This window comes from Melitaea cinxia, chromosome 13 (genome assembly GCF_905220565.1).
Source record: "Melitaea cinxia chromosome 13, ilMelCinx1.1, whole genome shotgun sequence".
NCBI classification, from domain to species: domain Eukaryota; kingdom Metazoa; phylum Arthropoda; class Insecta; order Lepidoptera; family Nymphalidae; genus Melitaea; species Melitaea cinxia.
The window spans coordinates 9,318,238-9,339,324 of NC_059406.1; positions in this window are offsets into that span (position 1 = coordinate 9,318,238).

A 21,087-nucleotide genomic window follows, 5' to 3' on the forward strand; every position below is an offset into this window, starting at 1 on the left:
GCCATCGGTCGGCTTCTTAAGTTCCAAGGTGGTTGTGGAACCTTGTTATCCCTTAGTCGCCTCTTACGACACCCATGGGAAGAGAGGGGCTGGCTAAATTCTTTAGTGCCGTAGCCACACAGCACATTGACTACTTACTGTTGACTTATTCCTTGAACATTTATTAAACTAAAGATATATTACGATACTAACTACGTCTTAAGAATTCACGTTAAATTTCAAAATACCAATTAAGAAAATCACAAAAGAAGTTCATTAGCAGAACTTGAGAGATGTTAAAACCAGATGAATGGAGGAGGTGTTTAATTTCATTAACTTGAAAACTGAACTAATTGACGGAACAAAATTGACATCTAGTTTGTAAACATAAATTGTTTTGCTAAGAGCTCAATTGACAAGGTATTAACACAGAAAAGGGACTTACGCCTACCATGAACTGATTCGTGGTAAAATTATTTTCATGACCTTAGTTTTTTTTTTCTAAGACGAAGTAGTACGAATTTTATCTTATTTAGAGAATTGTATAATTAATATTAGTAATCATTATAGGATTATATATACACCCAGTAGGGATCATATCCACCAACCTCTAGTGGACAAAGCTCCAATCCTCCTCCTACATTAAGAAAGAAACCTATATCCAGCAGTGGGATGTTTCAAACTGAAGGCGATTGAGCCTGGTACACAGTATTTTTAAATAATTTACCTTTTGCCATTAAGAGCAGCCGCTCTTGTGTAGTGGTGAAAGTAATCGACTAAAATACCGACGGTTTGCGGGTTTGGTTCCCGCTCGGCATGGATATTTGTATTTGTAGAAATATTTCTTTCCGGTATGGACGTCTGTCCTTGTGAGTTTCCCCGCTGTGCCTTGGAGGGTAGCTACGTTAAGCCGACGGTCCCGGTTGCTATCATAAATACCCGATAGCGATCGTTACTCATAGTATTGTTTCTCCTACATGAAGAAAGAGGCCTATGCCCAACATTAGGATGTTACAGGCTGAATGCATAACGAAGCCTATAGCGAGGTTTTGACACACCCACTTTCATCAAGTTAAATTTTAAAGATCCCGTTTTCTTTAAGAAAATTCTTCATCAATATTAGCCAGTGTTTTACCAAAAATATGACAGTCATTATTATTATGTCTTTTATAGCAGGAACCTGCTACCACACTACACAAATTTTAAGATTAAAAGCGGCTTTTGGATGGTGTGTCTGACACTGTAGTTAGTATCATCATAATTTTCTCTACTTAGTACGAAATTCGAAATTGGATATTTAGATGCTCTTGAGGCAATAATCTAGAACAAGTCACAAGATTCACAATTTTTGTTCATATATTGCAAATGTCTAAAGCTTTTTTAGAGGCCAGGAGGCCGGACTGGGGAGTGGGGATACATGTCCATTGGAGAGAAAACCTGTCGATTTGCTGTAGCTGGTCTGGTCTATCCGTTCCACTGGTGTTTAATTTGTTATATAATAAAAAAATCTCTAATACTAACTTAAATGAAAATATAAAACTTATTTATGGGTCAAAAAGCAATTACGGATATACATACGTTTAGTTAAACGCATAAAACGGTGCATGAAAGCGAAGCGGTTGCGGCCGATCAATTGACTTGGTATTGATTGAAGCGAGTATCGCGATCACATACATTCATTGCTTCCACTCGGCCACTTATTTCCCTTGCCCATTGATAGAAATAAACTGTTGTACGTATGTAGTTGTGTTAACTATCACATTGACTGATTTTTAAAAGTAATATTTAAGTTTTGTTTATCTGTAACTTAAAAGGGTTTATTTTAAAATAATAATAAAAGTATATTTTGTTAAAGTGATTTAAATTTCTATTTAATTATTCTATTTTTATTTGATGTTTAGATGAATAGAATCGGCTATAAAAATATACAAAAATAATTAAAGAAACGTAGACCTAATATCATTTATTTCTTATCTGCGTAGCATTTTTTTTAATTTAGGGTAATTTAAGCATTAACGACTTAATTAAAGACTATAACTCAGGAACTTGCTATCTTTATAGTTACGAAACTTTTTACGACAGCCGATTAAAGGGGAGCTGCTTGAACTTCGAATGAAACAGAAAAGAATACGGCAATTGTTATAAAAGTTGAACCCTTCAAGAGACGTTGGAATAGCGAATTGAAACAGTCGAAAAAGATTTTTTTTTGCAGCCAAATGATGTATAATTTACGATACGCACATTACAATTTTCTGAAATAAAAGTAATAATATCGGAGGTTTCATCGAACAGTTCTCGTACAGCTACTTCATATTTGTTTTGGAAATTGCTGCTAAAACTCAGTTACGATTTTCATGCGCAAAGTTTGCTATTGCAACTTTATGCATTTCGCAAAGACCGTATGCGAAAGAGCTGTGTCCCGTTGCACTTCGATAGAATCGAGTTCCTCGATACAATTTCCTTTCAGAATCAGAATCAAGTGTAAAAGCGTCTCAAATACGTGGGCATCAGTTTTCTATTTGAACTGGTAACATTACGTGTTATAAAATAGCAATATTGCTCGGCTACCTAAGTCCTGCATTAAATCGAATACCGGTCGTTTTACCTCAATCGAATCGACTTCTTTCATGTCATTTAAATCTGTGTAATGGGAATAAGAATGCTGGATAAGTGTACAAATGCACTTGACTAGCAGATTGTCAAGCCCTGTCTTGTTCAATTTGCTTTAAATTTATGCGTTCGATTTGTTTCTAAAGGCTTTATATAATTTGTTTTAACAATTATGATTTCTAATGAAAATATTATTAACATAATGAAATAATCTACAGGCTGAAACATGTAGTAGAAATAGATAATTATTTTTTTATTGATCTTATTCTTAATAAGATTAACAAACATTCTAATAAATCGTTAGCCCCATTGTGCTAGAAACAAAAAGTGCAACATTACCGATTGTATCTAGGAGTGATTTAGAAACATTCGCATCGGGAACAAAAGCGTTTATTTCAACGGCCACAAAGCCGACCTTCTCATAAATTACGCTACACTCTCGCAAAACTCTACTGCGTACTAGAAGCGGTACATTTCAAATCAAAACTTTATGTCTAATTATTTTGTAACATTTTATGATTGATAAAAATATCTTTTGAAAATTTTACTGTCCTTTTTTTATAAGTCAAATTTTACTATGTTTACAGTCTACAGTAGTAGTCTGTAAACATAGTAAAATTATTTCTGTAGTTAAAATTCTAAATGAACAAAAACTCTAAAAAAAATGTTTATTAATTCCGAGTATGTTAGATTCGTGATGTTAAGATGTAAACGAAAATGAAATAAATCGAATTATTTATTATTCGATTCATTAATCGAATAATAATAGGTTATAAAAATCACAATACCAAAATCTACTTTGGCTCGAATATAATTTTTAAAAAGCACACACTTTTCTGTACGATTGTATCGTGTTCAAATACGTGCTGTTCTGAATCTGTATGTTTTCATTTGTGTTCATGCAACTTGTATGGCGCTTCTAAAAGTCATCGTCGTGCGGGAGTTATAACTATTTTGTCTTATTGTTCTATTTTCTTTTTATTATTCCATGATGAATGTGGTCGTGAAAGCGTAACAACTACTTTCCATTGTCTGCGTGATACGATGAACTTAAAGGAGTAATGTGTAGATAAGTATGTACACTATTTTTAACTGCCAAAAAAACGTGAGAGGTTCTCAAGTCGACGCGTATATTTTTTAATGTATGACCACGCATAACTTGTTACAGGTTAGTCCGATTTTAATAATTCTTTTTTCAATAAAAAGAGTATACCCCGAAGTTGGTCCTATATAAATTAAAAAAAAATCCAACGCTAAGGGTAGGAAAACAGGGGATGATTGATTGTTTACTCACTGATTGTAAGTTGGTATATAAAGCCTGTTTTTTTTTGTGTTTATATTATACAATCAAGAATGGTCAAAGAAGTATTATATGAAAGTTAATAGCTTAAGTTTTGCAGTCACCAACCCGCCTGCCCAGCGTGGTGACTATGGGGAAAATACATGATTTCACTCCATTTTTGGTGCGAACTTGTGGAGGCATATATCCAGCAGTGGACTGTAATAGGCTGAAATGATGATGATAGATAATAGCGTAAGGTAGGTAGATGTTTTAAAAGTAATCAAAAATTATGCATGTAGTAATTAGAGGATTAAAGCCACAAAAAATATAAAATAAAATCTTTTTGACAAAAGATTAAACCGCCGAAAAAACTGAAAAGCAAAAATTAATAAACCTTCTTTGATTTAACCTTAATAACTAACTTTTTAAAGTAATGAAACTATATCTAAGTAATATATTTTTGTGAATAGTTCAGTCTTAAATTAGCCCTAATAACTAAGTTCTTAAACGTTACACGTTAAACGTTAAACGTTCTTGTCAAATCGGAAGTAGAAATTTTAGAAGCATGAAATTTTATTTTTAGGGTTTTGATTGCATATAACATAAGAAGTACGAAGGCATATCTGAGTTTACGGAAACCCTGTACTGTAGGATAGGACATTAGTTCGTATTACTGAAATTACTTAAAAATGGCTTGAGAAACTTAAGGTCGGACTGTTTTTTGCACGACTGTTCCATGAAGCGTGCATCGCAAGCATGAGCGATGCGAGCACTCGGGTAGTTTTAGTGTACAAAAGGTGAACACTTAATGTAGTATAAAGAGGTCATGAATTGTTGTGATTTAATGATTATACACTACTTTAGCCCCTTTATGTAGATATCATCAATATCTACGCGAGCGAAGCTGTGTGCGACTGCTAATATAATATCAATGCAAATATAATAAAAACAAGTTTTTGATATATTTAACAAATTTTATTGTGGCAATTTATCAATTTATTTATTTTTTTTATACATAAAGTTGTCAAAAAAAAACAAAGAAAATCAAATGTCTTCCTAAAAAGATTTCAAAATATACCCTTTTAATTTTTTTATAAGTATTCGTTATGAAATTGGTACATTTGTATCTAGTATTAGATTTTGCTGGAATGATGTTTACCATTTCAATGAACATCTGTTACTTCAAGTTTTTGCTTTATGTTTCTCAGTTTTGATTAAGATTTTAAGACAAAAGTTTTTGAAGATAAAAGTTTTTAAAATTTATCCTGAGTACATATTTTAGAAATTTAATTATTTGTTTTAACAATTTCTTAGTTATATTTAACTAGACGTTCTCTAGAATTCTATCAGCGTTATTGCTGAATTTTATTTGACCTTTTTATCTTTCTTTATTTCTCTTGTTTTTTTTTAATTGCCTTTAACAGTGAATAAACAAAAAGCATATTAAAAGATGTTTTGAAATAATAGTGTTATACCGAAAATAAATGTGCCCAAACATTAAAATCAAAATCATCCGTCAGAGCCGTTTTATATGTTATGCCAATACAAATGTTTATCATGTGCGGGGATCGAATCCGCAACCGCTAGCTCAACAGCACACAAACCAATGCTGTGACCGTTGCGCTAACGCGTCGTCATACCGTGATCATAATAACGAAAAATTTGACATAATTATTTATACGAATATAGCTAAAAGGAGTAGATGACTTACTGTATGCAAAGATAACTTATGTCTTTTACAATATTCGAAGTTTGAACAAACGTTCATTTGAGATCTGGCTACCTTTGTACAAAATAGGAAATGATCGATAATAAATAAAATTTACTAACACGATCTTAAACATTTATATACCTTATTTATTAGTCTCTAGTTCAGATAATTATTAATAGTTTTCATTATATCATATATATATAATCGAACCCTCGACATTGGAGCGAAAAGTAGGATCTCTGGCAGTCAGCTCGAATGGCTCATCCTATTATGACACTTATTAACGTTTGGTGAGAATTATTGTAATATTTAATATGTAAGAACAGACAGGAAAGCTTCAATAGCTTTGTCACATTTAAATGACAAGAATTTCAATTGTAAAGTAAACTAAAATATACAACTAATCATTGTTGACCACATTCGTAAACTCCGTTATAATCTTATATTGAGATATTCAAACCTAAAACAATTTCTTTCAGCTAGAATATAGATTTAGGTGGAAAATGGACATATGGGACTTAAAATTCAGTTCGCGTGCTAGCGGGCGACAACGGGCGTACGGAATCAGGCGTGACATGTGCTTTATTGTATTTTCACTGAGAGATTCAACACACACGATTTATACGTACGAGTGTACAGATGAACTCATGAAACGATTATAAACTGTCGACCTGTCATTGCTTTGTGATTGATTCTGTTAAAAATATGGATCTGAAAAAATATGGATTTAGTTTTCGTTCTGGGGACTTTTAAATATCATCTTTATTAAGATTGTAGGTTAACATGGTTACTTCTATTACTAAAAGTATTCAAAAGTTTTCTTCTTCTTCTTCAGGTTAAAATGACTTTCTATATTTCCAAATGAGCACAGATGATTTCGCCTATGTCACGTAGAAATTCTATAGACTATTCAAAAGTGTCGTGAACAAGACGTTCTTATTTAATGTCGAAATATCGAGCTCGCAAAATAAAAAATTAAAAAAAAAACATGGTAAATATCTCGTTTTTGAATAATTATCTTTATTGTTTTAAATTTTAATTTTTATACCAGAGTGATTTCTATTTAAAAGAATTAGACGCATCCGAATAATTGTCATAGCTGTAATCTTTTTGAGTTCAGATAGAGTATTTTATAATAATAATAATAATAATAATAATAATAACTTTATTTGCAAAACACACTGCTCCTAACATACACAATATATGCATATACATATAACATCAGAGGCAGGCATTACAGTCAAAGTCTTAGGTCTAATACATTATGTGAGTAATAAAAAAACAAAAAAAATAGAATAAAATAAAAAATAGACGATAAAAGAAGATAGTAGCGCGGCAACAGTGTGTCTCACAAAAAGGTGGGACCTCAGCTATTCTCAGGACTAAAAGCCCTGACACTGGTTTTCAGGACCACCATTCGTTTTCCCATTTTGGCGGCAATAGTAAAAAGGATAATTAAATAATAATAATGCGAAATTAAATTTAAACAAATATTAATTATTAATAATTATACTAATATATAATAAATACACTAAGGAAAAAATAAATTATAATATGTGACATATTAAAGACAAAATATGACCTACATGACAATACACATATACATGAACACATACACACGCACATACAATTATATAATACGATGACACACAATAGTACTGAGCACTTGTGACCAAATCAACGAATGCTGCTAAGTTGATAATGAATATAATTATATAATTTATCACGTTTGCCATGAACAGACTATAATTTTAAATATTTTGTTGCCCTAGAAGTAAGATTCTTTTATAGACTTTTTTAAAACTTGATTTGGTTGTTAAATTACGTAGCGGTGGTGGCAAGTTATTCCAACACTTAGTTGCAGCATATTTAAAGCTACCGCGAAAAGCGGCTGTACGGTGCATGGGCAAGCTCAGGGCATACTGAGATGACCTTGTGCAGATTATAATGGTAATAAACTATCTATGAATTACTTTTCATAGGAATAATGGAGTTTTAGCGACATTACACAGAACGGTGATCGATGTCATTACAAGTGAATTATAAAAATATGTGAATGCACATATTTTTTTTAAATAATGCGTTAATACGCAGAAATAGAAAGTGAGTATCACTAAATAGCTTATTTAGTGTAAAAGCGTAAAATAATTCTCGTCATAATATATCTGACATGACTGTTATTTGTAATACCCGTGAGTCTTGAATGTTTGTGATTACCTTCGCCTTTTGGCTAAATATACTGTTATTACGTACAAGGGCGAACGTATAATTATTGTAGATTACGTTTGTATTATAACGTTTGTAATTAAGATGATTACGTAATTATAATTATTCAATTTACTCAAAGTTGTTAGCTAAACTTTATAAACGGTATTAACACAGTCAAGGGGCATGAAAGATGTTTTGAAAATAAGCAATTATGACATTTAATTTTCAAATAAACCTAGCCCGTGGCTTCATTCATATGTGGCCCTAAAACTTCAAAGATTGAATGATCATTGCATCTTCTGATTTATTGTTATGAGTTAACGTTTTATAATTTTTTTTAACCAAAGGGGTAGCTTAAAAATATTATTTAAACGAAAAAAAACACACTTCAGCTTTGCTATAGTCTATAAAACTATATAGAGTTTGTAGGAAAAATAAGGTTTATTTCATGATTGGATATTGTTACTTGAGAATAGTTTGACAATGTCATAATTAATTATCACGTTTCGGGTTGAGACATAAGATTAGGTATATATATATCTAACTAGCTGGTGCCCGCGATGTCGTCTGCGTGAACGTTATACAGCACCAAAAATACCTACGATTATACCTTTTAAAATAACATTCATTTACCCGTTTCTTCTTTACATTTCATATCTACAAAAAAATCTCATAGATGGCGTTGCTTTAAAATTGTCTTGTCTACTTATATTAATTTAATTATGTTTATTGGCTTAGTTACTTATATTGTGTGATTTTTATAGAATGAAGCTAACTTATATAGCATGGTTACTAACATAATAACAACAACATTCAAATATGCGTCGTTAAATTACACGTTGTTACAGAATGCGTTGAGGAAATAAAGGTTCACTGCTCGTTCCCGGTAGGTGATAGCATGATAATATGTAGCCTATATGTTGACCCGACTTTTTAATAATATTCGTGCCAAATTTGAAGTAAATCCATGCGGTACTTTTTGAGTTTATCCCGGACATACATACAGACAAACAGACAAACAGACAAAAATTCTAAAAACTATATTTTTGGCTTCGGTATCGATTGTAGATCACATCCCAAGTATTCTTTTTAAAAAATATTCAATGTACAGTTTTGACTTTCCTACCATTTTATTATATGTATAGATAAGATATATAAAATTCTCGTGTCGCAGTGTTTGTAGTTAAACTCCTCCGAAACGGCTTGACCGATTCTCATGAAATTTTGTGTGCATATTGGGTAGGTCTGAGAATCGAACAACATCTATTTTTCATCCCCCTAAATGTTAAGGGTAGTCCACCCCATTTTTTTTATTTTAATTTTTAGATAAATTATTTATTTTTTATTTTATTATGATTTGGCGTTGAAAAATACATACAACCATAAATTTTCACCCTTCTCCCACCAACCCCTATTTTTAAATAGCGTTTAGCGGCAAGATAACGTTTGCCGAGTCAGCTAGTATATATATATATATATATATATATATATATATATATTATAATTACGTAGATGTATTATAAAATTAATATTGTATGTTTAATGTTTAATGTTAAGCGATTTTAATATTTGAAATGAGAATTTATTACTATTGAGTCCTGAAGCTTGTGGTGAAAAATGTGATTTGTTTAAAAATTAACAGGTAAAGTACACACACGCACATAGTACAGTGGTAAGGTTATGTTCCCTTAAAAGTACTTTTGGGAATCGAGATTCGAATATAATCATTTAAAAGATAGCTGAAATAAAACCTTCGATCGAATCGATAACCTTAATGATGTTTAATGCAATTAAACGTCTCAATTTTTATTTTAGGTGTTGTTTAAAAGAGTTAAAAAAGATTACTTAGAAATAAAAACATTCAAATAATGTTTGCGAAACATATAATTTTACTATTACCTTTTTAAGTTACCAGTCAAACAGAGTTGACTGAGATTTAAATATTGAAATTAATATGATTGAATTTAGTATAGTCGTTAATACTTACTTACTTATACGATTTCAGTGTATACAATAAACATTTTTTTATATTTATATAAAAAAATCAATAAAATATTTAAAAAATGTAAATTTGACTAGGAAATAGAATTTGAAACGTATCGAATTTTTAGCACGGCACACCGCCGCGGTGCGCATGACCAATACGAATGTGATACAATTTGTCAGCTTTACGTGGTTATTTGTAGGAGCGCAGGTGCCAGCCGTAGTAATGACAGATTCGACTCGCAAACTTAGCGGGAGATCTTATACCCTCGTCATCTGCGCAGCTTATATAACTTTAAGCCCAAACATGTTTTAGTTATTTAAGCAATTAATTATGAAAAGTTTGATAATGTATAACTGAGATCCCTGGATTAGGATGTCATTTGAAATATTTGAATGGTGGAATTAACGTAGACAACTATGCATGAAATGTTTCGTACTTACTGAGGGAAGAATTGTGAAAACCACTTATAATAAACATAAATTGTATATAAACTTAAATAGATAAAAATAAGCAGGTGAAGGACTACGCCCTGGCTGAGAGATGAAATGGTCGGGGTTACCCATGCTGGAATCAATCAGGATTTAAGTTAAAATTAAACAGATGTATTTTTATTCATTTATTGATAATAGAACGATTCCGCAATCCACTGTTGGACATAGTTACTCCCGTAACCACACAGCAAAATAGAACGATTGATCTGAAAAAAATATATATCTATTATTTTAACCGTCATTGGCTAGATCTCGTTTTGGCGAAATATTTATAAAATTTTATAAAAATCTATTGTACCTATTCTATATAAAAGACAAAATATGACAGAAATGGCTATTAAGATGAATCTCATGTCCCATTCTCATTTTTATCCAGTTTTCTTTTTGACATACGTCCATGACTCAAATATAACTACTAGATTAATTACGTAATAGATTAAATAAAATGTTGTTGTATAAGTTATACTATGATTTTAATGACTTTGAATGATTGCTTCATACTATAAAAATTGTGATGATTGAACATGGTTATGAATTGACGGCGGTTTATTGATTGTTTGAGTGTCTTTTACAAAACTTTTTCAAGTACTTACACTTCTCCTTTCGAATTTCGTAAAGTTTGATGAAATAGAAACTAAAATCATTTCGAAATAATAAAAAAACAAAAACAAAATTAACAACCAAGTACAAAATATTTCGACATCGTGTAAATTAAAATTAATCTTCATCGCGCGAGTAGTGTTACAGAAATGAATAACTAAGAAGGGCTGCTTAAGTGTAGTAAGTTATTAATCAGTAGCCATCACACCACGGCTCAACACGTTAGGGTAGGATGTGCGTGTTACATCGCTAAATTATGCACTTTATACACCCAAGACAAATTGCCACAATTTTAAACGATCCAGACCTTTACTAAGGTATATTAAGGGGTCTGTAAATAATATAGTGTGTCACGTAATGTCACGTAATATATTACACTTTTTCTATGTATTAATTATTTATATTGTTATAACTTGTATTTTTAATTTTAATTTAAATATAAGAGACTATACTTAAATAAACATTTTTCATGAAAATAAAAATAACAATAATAAGAAAATTAAACCTGTGACAGCTAGTGCAGCAAGAGTCACAGCGACAATGATGTGACTTCTTAGTCAACAAGTCCTCAATATGTATACACTTTTGAAAGCAAGAAAAGGTTTAACGAAGAAATAAAATAACGTTTCTCAATACAATAAAAACAGCAGAAAAACAATATCAACAAAAGAGTAGATAGATTTAGTATTTAATGAAGTAACTGATTTAAAATTAATAATAGAAGTCAACTCGCTATGAATCTGTATAGTTCGAATAGCAGCAGTTGTAATAAGAAGGCTTCCGTCAGTTAAAATGTATTTCAGTAAATTGCATTCCGTTGAGCTGCTCTTTATTAACAAAATAGAAAACATTTGCATTGCAGATCCATCTCAGACTACCAGATTACTCCAGCGACGGCATAAGATTGTTTCTTTTGACTTTAGTTTACGAACTTTTGGTTCATGTTTTTTCAGATTTAGTTAGCTTTACGTAATATAAGATATACATATTATGTTTAAAACAAGTTTTTCAGTATTGATTGATTTTTTTTAAAGTTCCTTTCCAGTTTTCCCATTTTTGTCATAATCTAATTACATTGTGTATGTAGCAATAAACATAGCTATTTTTTCGATATTTATTTGGAGACGATTATATTAATGTGCTGTGTGGTTACGGCATTAAAAATATAGCCACCCCCTCTCTTCCCGTGGGTGTCGTAAGAGGCGATTAAGGGATAACGCAGTTTCACTACCACCTGGGAACTTAAAAAGCCGACCGATGGCGGGATAACTATCTAACTGCTGAGTTTGAAATACACAGGTCGAACACGGGCAGCAGCGTGTTTGGTGCGACAAGGCCAGGTCTGCGGTCACCAACCCGCCTGCCCAGCGTGGTGACTATGGGCAGAAACACATGAGTTCATTCCATTTTTGGCGCGAACTTGTGGAAGCCTATGTTCAGCAGTGGATTGTATTAGGCTGAAGTGATGACGATGAACTGATGATCATATTAATAAACACAAGCTCGTATAACCAACCACATAATACTTTTACCGTTTTATTGTATATACAGGATTATGGTGTTATAAAAAAATCCTGTTCCAGTGTGACCTAGAAACGTATCGAAATGTGATGGGTATCGAAAGCGGCCCGCAGGGGTTACTTCAATTATTCAAAAGAGAAAATAACTTGTCCATTTCATTTGTTTCACTTGTTTCACTTGAAACCTTTTATTTATTTTAGTCTTTATCGGTATGAAAAACCTAAACATTTTACAATTGTGTATTCGGAACGCGTTAGGTACATTTTATATCTGTGGGCTTTGAAAATTGATGTTTAAATCACTATTTCTATGAATATTTGTAACTGTAAAACCTCAATTTATCAATGAAATATAAGGATTTAAAGAAATATATAGGACAGGGTTATAATATTTTATATAGAAAAAGAAAGCTTAAAGTTCTCTTATTTTAACGTAAAAAACAGTACTATTCTTTTGTGCCTGTCTATCTTTTTGTTTAGGCTAAACCGATTTTAATGGGACTGCAACTGGAAGATAGACAGGGTTGTGGAGCAACATCGCGAAATTCTCGCAAAATCGAGATTTAAGGAAAAAAAGGGCGTTTATCGCACGCTAGTATGGGGATAAGAAATAGCTAAACATTTATCCATTAAACAAATTCGACTATTTTTGCGAGCAAAACAACTAAAATCCTAAAAGGTTAAATAAATTAAAAAATATATGATAAAAATATAAATAGTAAATAAACATATCAAATTAAAATAGTACATTCTGTATACTCAAAATGTAAGTACTGTTTCATCAAGTCGTTATAGTTACTTTTTTTAAATGATAAATTAAAAAGGTTTTTAAAAATTTGTCTATATGTCTGTACGTCTGTCTCTGGAACGGCTAAAATTAGATAAAGGAGGTCAATTGACACCATATACCTTCTGCCCCATCCCTAATTCCCATTCAGGTTGCTTAATAATGAACCACCGAACTTTGTTCTTTGAGATGATCAGCGCAAGTTTACGTTTTAGTGAGATATAATACTAAGATTTTTAAGTGAAATTGTTTTCTGTTAGAAAATATTTGTTTGGTCTTAATTTACAAAGTTAGGAGTTATTATTTAAAATTTTTGGCACTCTAATTTACATTTTATGGAAATCAAGTGTAAATTCGAGTGTATTTTCATCGGTTTATTAACTTTCCTTTTTTTTAGTAAGGTATTATATGGTACTAGAAAATTTAAAATTATTTAATTAGACAAAAATTTATATAAATGTTATGACTATAAAATTTAGGCATTAGGCATAGGCATAGATATTTAGGCTCTAAAAGAGTATTGTTTCTAAAATTATTTTTTGAATTTTTCTTTTTTTTTACGATCAAGATAATAGATTCCTATTTTAAACTTCAAACATATCGATAATAATGCTATGCTTCAGTTCTGGCTAGTGCCGAAACATATAATTAAAATTTGGAATGACTACTAATAAGTAGTTTTTAATATTAGAATAATCATATTTAAATTTATATAATTTGTCACACCTTACCTTTGGAGTGAATCTTTGTGTGATCAAATTTTCTTCTTCTTCTTCTTCTTCTTCTTCAGGATTAATGGCTTTCAATAGTAATAATCGATCAAATTATCAAATGGTTACATATATAAATTTTTTATTAATGACTCATTGTTTTACATATAAAAAGCGCAGCGATGATTGTAAAAATTGTTGTATACTATTTTACTTTTGAACTTGTGTATATTTAATCTTTTGCTTTATTGACATGACTGGAAGGAACGGCAACACGGCAAGCAACGCACTTATTATTTAAAAATGATTCATCATCCATCATATGAGAAGATAAAACATTGTTGCAATGAGTAAAAAAGATTTAAAAGGTTTAAAAAGCCAAGGTCAAGAGATACACAATATATCTCAGAAAGCATAATCCTCATAGAATATGTGAGCATAATTAATAATGTAAAAAAGACGACTACAGGTAAAAAGTGGAATTATAATATCACTTGAATTTACTTTTAATATATATTTGATGAAATAAAACTGCTCGATGGGGTAACTGATTCATTGTTTTGTATAATTAAAAATAATTGAGTAGATTTGTGCTGACTTCATGCTCTGGTAATCGAAAGGAGTTTCATCCACCGTCATCGGGTCTTTAACGAAAAATACAAATAATACGTGTAGTCCGTTCGATTTTGCTTGGTTGTCGCTAGTAAACAGGGAAGCGAGACCGCGCAGGAAATAAATTGAGTTGATTAATAATACAATATTTTTATCATATTAACAAAAATCACAACATTTATCACATTGATAAATATACAACGATTTACTTTATAAACTTAGAAACATAAATATATAGGAGATTCGTTAAAAGTGGGCTTTGTCTTTGCAGCAACTTCGAAATAAAATGTCTTGCACAAAGGCCAGGAAATTGCGATTGTGTTGTTCTAAAAGTTGGTGCCACAGCTCGTTGTATCTGACGTTATTTGTGGTATATGGTGGATTGACATCTTGCTATGGTATACAAAAGTGAAATAATACCTTCTATGGTTTCATTCCTGATAACTGAGAAATGATTATGGAACAAAATACAGTTGTTTTATGATAATTTGCTTCTCTTATTACAAGCAAAACAGCATGCATTGATATAACAACTTTTACTTTTGAAATAAAACTAATTAGAATATTCCAATAAGCTCTACTAGCGTCTACAACATAGTCGGTTTACTAGTGGTAACTTAGTAAAAGAGGTACACTACTAGTTATTCAAATAACCTGCTCGAAGAATCCAAGTGCAGTATTTGAAAACCTCATTGGTAATTCCGCTTTTCCATAGAGACGGACAATAGATATTGTGACTATTATGTTTATACTAATTCAACGGATGCATTTATACGGTATTGCCATTTACTAGCAGTATATAGACTACATCCAAATTGAACAATTAGTGAGTTGTCAACGATAAGTTTACTAATAATGTTTTTCTAAAATTTGTAGATGCGTGTTGTTAAATAATCAGTGTTATTTCTGTGTAGTGTTGCTTTTGTTTGATAAAATCTACTAAATTCTTTTCAACTCTGGGAGTTCATGTATTCAAACAATAACAATAAAACACAGTTTGTGATTTGTAATATGTGCTCTACATTTTTATCAAATTTCTACTACCAATCATTGCCTAAATTTTTAAATTTTCTTATTCGTTCTTAAATGTCGTTTCTTGGTGCCAATGGATAAGCGTCTGTATACAGCGCCCTCTTTGTTTTCTAGTTCCGAATAAGGCACAAGTTTTTGAAAGATCTAATAATAAAGATGTTTGTAATAACCGACATCAAAAAAATCGATTTCAGTTTTAATGGTTAAAACTTTTATCAAGTATTAATATCTTATGCGAAAAGTCACCCGTCTACTTATAGCAAGATATGGCTGCCATCAGTCGAACCGCTATTGTTTTTAACGAATTCACAACTTCATTTGAATCTTGCCGACTTGATAATTACCTGCTGTTAGCTGTGACTTCGGAACTTTCAGGTTATATTGCGAATTATGGACTATTGTGAGATATTGTGTTAGAAATAATATTATTATTATTATTCTAGTAAAAGATGGTTTATAATTACCTGTTTGGATGTACACTAAAATAATTACTGTTTCAAATCTCTATAAATAGAAAAGAATTGCCGAAATGTATATACCAGTATAACTTTTGAGCAACTGCACCAAAAATGATAATTATTCTTTGTTTGTGATAGTTATTGTCAGAAAAAAAAGTTTGAGCAAAAGAAAATACAAAAAGTTAAGTTTCAAAATAATACGCATTAATAAAGTAAATAAGAAAAAAAAATACCAATATATCAATTAAAATTATATTTATGCAATTTCAATTTTTTGTGTTTCCGAAATTGCTTGTATTTAGTTTGCAGCAGTTTTTTAAATAGGTTTTAGGGCTAGCTCATGTCGCCTATAAATTATTTTACAGCTATTGATTGATTTGATGCTTTACAGAATTTATGAGAATTTTATGAAGTCAAATTAAAACGATAATCTTGGTATGTACGGTAGACAGTTAAAAATATAAATGATATTTACAGCAGATAAGATACAACATTAGAAATAAATTCGACCAGGCATTGTTCCACGGAGAGCCGTTCATCTAAGAGATGTGAGTCTCCGCAAATTATACGAGCGCCTGTACCTGTAGCAGAGAGTTTTATTGCATCTCGGAAATTTTAAAACGAAAGAAAAGGAAAATAAAAAGTGGCGAATATCCATTCCGCTCCCTGTCTTCGAAACTGCTTAGCGATAAATTTATGTTCGTATCGTCGTGTCTTGTTATTAAATAATAGTAGGGAAAGATGTTTTTTTATACGTTACGATGAAACTAATTTATACATATTTCAATATCTTTTGCAACTTAATGCTTGTGTTATAGGTAACAGCCAACTTTTAGAGACAATTTTTGTAGATATATGATAAAATAAATACAAATATTACACCCAGCATACTTAGGCGGGATTCGATCACGCAACCCGTGAAACAAACAGAAAGCAGGACCACTCCGCCAATAGGCTAGTCAAGAAACTGTTTTTTTATAGCTTGATAAAATTCTAGGTTATATTTTAATTTTAATTTTTGCCTGATTGATAGTTCTATTGTAATATTTTTTAACATAATTCTCAATTAATAATTAGCTTTTAAATTCAGGATCCTTTAGTGAACATAGATTGATTACTTAGTTTTACATCGTTATAAATAGCTCAATAATTTAAATGTTACTATAAAAGTAATAAATTTTTACATAATACATATTTTTAAATTGTAAAGTGGTGGAAAAGAGATAGAAAATTTGTTACAGTTTAATAAAACAAGGCGTGAATTGACAGAAATATATGTCATAAGTCGACGATGTTCTCGTGGAATTCTATCTCGAGTACGTGCCGCAGTTTGCCAGTTACAGCGAATAATTAAACCGTGGCAGTTTCATATTATGGTAACGAAATTAGTAAATGTTTAAGTTAGCGCGTGAGAACGTAGGATAAGATTAAAGTTTACAAGCATTATATATTTACACACTAATCATGTCACGAACTATTAAGATGTTGGAGAAAATGTGCACGAGTCGGAAGACACTCAATATTAACACTTTTTTATTGTAATTTGATACTACTACATGAATAGTGAACTACACGACAAGCATCCGCTTTCGATTAAAAAAATAATCATCAAAATCGGCCCTCCCAGTAAAAAGTTATGATGTACAACAGATAAAAAAATACAGTCGAATGGAGAGCCTCGTCCTTTTTTTAAAAAAAAAAGGTGATAACGCCGTGGTTGATGCAGTGGCTGGAGCCACTTACTACTGTATCTAAGGTAGTAGTATCTAAGGTAGTACCTTAACCCGTCTTCATGATAAATGTCTGTAAAGCTATTTAATGGTACGTTTGGATTTTGCGTTTTTCCCGAATTCTCTAAATTTATCCTACTACTGTTGAGGGTATTATTAAATTATGCGTTAAATAGACATTCGTCAAACTCTCATGATTGCATGAAATCTTGCGTAGTTATTAAAAATCAAATGATCCAACTTTATGCAAATCTGACTCGCTGTGGAAGTGATACCGCAGTATCACACGATCACACGGTCGGACGGCTGACAGACAAGCGGCAACTTCGACCGCACGGAATGATTGCGTCTACCGCTCCACTGAATTCTCTCGTCGACTTTGAGTCTAGATTACGAATTAACGATTAATTATTTGGTCTGATATTGATGACAATTCCTTATTATAATTGTATAAAAAGAGCATTATTTTTTAAATAAAATATACAAATGGACAGAAATTATGGGTTATAGTTACAATAATATATGTATATCATATATATCATTGTATAGGTACTGATTTCAGTCCACCTATATTTGTTGAAATAATTAACATCGTAGAAGTTTCAATAATTATTACGTAGGCAACGTATTAAATTATTACATTTTTTAATTACATTAATTAATTAATTTATTTAATTATTATTATTTAATTAATTATTATTTTTCATTATTACTATTAAACGAGCAGTTGTTGTATATATATATATATATATATATATATATATATATATATAAAATCTGAATCTCGGAAACGGCTTCAACGATTTTTTGAAAATGTCGTTTTATCCCTTTTTTAGGCAATGAAAAAATGGCTACAATATCGTTAGTATACGAAAGTAAATTTCGAAATTGTCAATAAGATTGTAATAGCTCAAGTGGGAAATCGGCCGGTCGGGATCGACCGAGAAGACCACGGTCCAAATCCCGATGTCTGCAGATCGATTACTTTTTTCCTTTTTTTTTTTTCTAATTGCACTCATGATTTTTTATTAAAATAACCAGTTCATATTTTTTATTATTATATCGGTAAAATCGGAAAATATAATTCATGTTTTGTCAATATGTAATAATAAACACGATTTACTAAAAATACCGAGCTAAGCTCGGTCACCCAGGTACTGTACGTTTTAGTAAAATACAACAAATACAAGCAGCCTCACAGGGGCATTAATTTAACATCCTGCCATTATTATAACATCCCGATTCTGTGCACTAAGCTCTGTTAATTTCAATTGAAATAAATATTTTCGGGGTTATATCTTTGCTTTATATTTTGCTTTGTTTCGTTATTTTTCGAAATCTTTGTTGGTAGGCATGTCAACAGATAATTCGTTTATATCATATCATTATTTTTATATTAACATAAAGGTGTCATTTACGAAAATGTTGTTATAGATTTGAATACCTTTCAAATTAGAAATAAACAAAGAATACTCGCAATCATTCGGATGTGTTTTATACGCGGTGATTGAAAGTTTATGCAGCTGGATGAGTGCGAAACTAACGTTAGCTCAAACCGGTCGGAATAATTGCATCCCACGCGTGAACACCTGTGTCGCATTGCAATATCGAATAATAGGATCATGTTCTTTAAGGGTTAGAAAATTCAACTAGTTCGACGAGAGTTAATTGAATTTAATTTATCATTTGAATTTGTGATAGAATATTTTATGTATATAATATATGTCAAAATAGGATAATAAATTGAAGTCTGCGACCTAAAAAAAGTTACAAGTGCCAAAAAATCTAGGTATATCCAGTGTATTTAGATAGAAAATCGAAGGGGAAACGAGGTTGCGAAGTTCTGAAACCATTCTCGAAAGTATATCGTGGAAAAATCGATAAGCGGGCAATGTTCTTTGGTCTTTTGAGCTGACAAATTTTACGTGTGTTAGCAATAAATTTTCATATTTATTTTGCTTATCTTTTATGAATGGTTTAGTTCATGGTCTAGTAAAGTTATCATACTTTCGACATACGTGTGGTTGTATCTGTAATAGTTGCAGGTTTGTTTATCAGTCGTATTATAGTCACCGTTGTCAACTGTTAGTTATTCATAACACAATGTCGTCAGCAACCAATGAACCTTTTTGGTGGGTCATGTGTCATTTGGTGGTCATCATATGATTAATTTATAAAACTTATCGATGTATCAAATATTTGTATTAATATAGGAAGAGATAAATAATTTTAGTTTGTACCTTTGTATACTATACATACTATTTTATTGACATATCATTTCTTCCTGAAACATGAGATTTATTAATACATAGATTAATAAACTTTTTAGATGAGAATGGTAAAAAAGCCTTGTCTATACAATGGGTGTCATTACGTAGGCAAAAAAACACGAATGTCCACATTGTGTAGTGAAAACTTAATGAATGATTAATACTCTCCGCTTCGAAAAATATATACATTTACCGCTACAACCGTTTTATGCTGCGCCTCTAGATTGATAGTCATCAATCTAGAGGCGCAGCATAAAACGGTTGGATGCATTTGTCCCAGGGGTGGTTATTTCTTGCGCTTGAGCGATCCGTCCTTTTTGCTGTCTAAAGTTGTCTGAAAATCAATAATCTGTACAAATAAAAATGCATCGCTAAATGTATTACTAAACAAAAAAAAAAAAAAAACTCAAGAATGATCAATTCTAATCTTTTTTTAATTTTCCAAATATTTTGTAAAAAGTGCTAACGGAATGAATTTAAAAAAAATGACGCGAAATATCTTAAGCGTTTTAGAAAACGTAATGATTATTTTGAAGTTCATGATAGTTCGCGAGATAGAACAACGTATGCGGGATCAGCAAGTCTTTGATAAATTTTAATCATGGAAAGTAAGACAATGTATTTAGTGAGCACGCATTTACAAATGCTGCTACACAATATATCTAGCTTTAGCGGTTTCTAGACGGCTTTGTTGATTATAAATGACAAGTTACGCGTTATAGCAATAACTTATAAGATCTAGGTTACACACACTAAAGGGACTAACAAAAAATTGTTGAATATAAGCACATTACATTTGGATGTACGCTTTTATCGATACTATTTTAAAATTAAAATGTGTTATATATTTCCTGTACTAATTTTTCTAGATAAACTTCATTATCTAAAAATTATAATTATGTAAAACAATTACAAGTATAAAATTAAACTTAACTTGGTAATCAGTTACAGTCATCATTAAATTTACGAATTTTATTTTTAAGCTCGTTTAGACTCGTTTAGATCTGTCACTATCGCAGTCCACAGCTGGATATACGCCTCGCCAAGCTCGCACCAAACCACCCGGTTTGATACAATCCTCACCCAGCTTACGCCGGCAA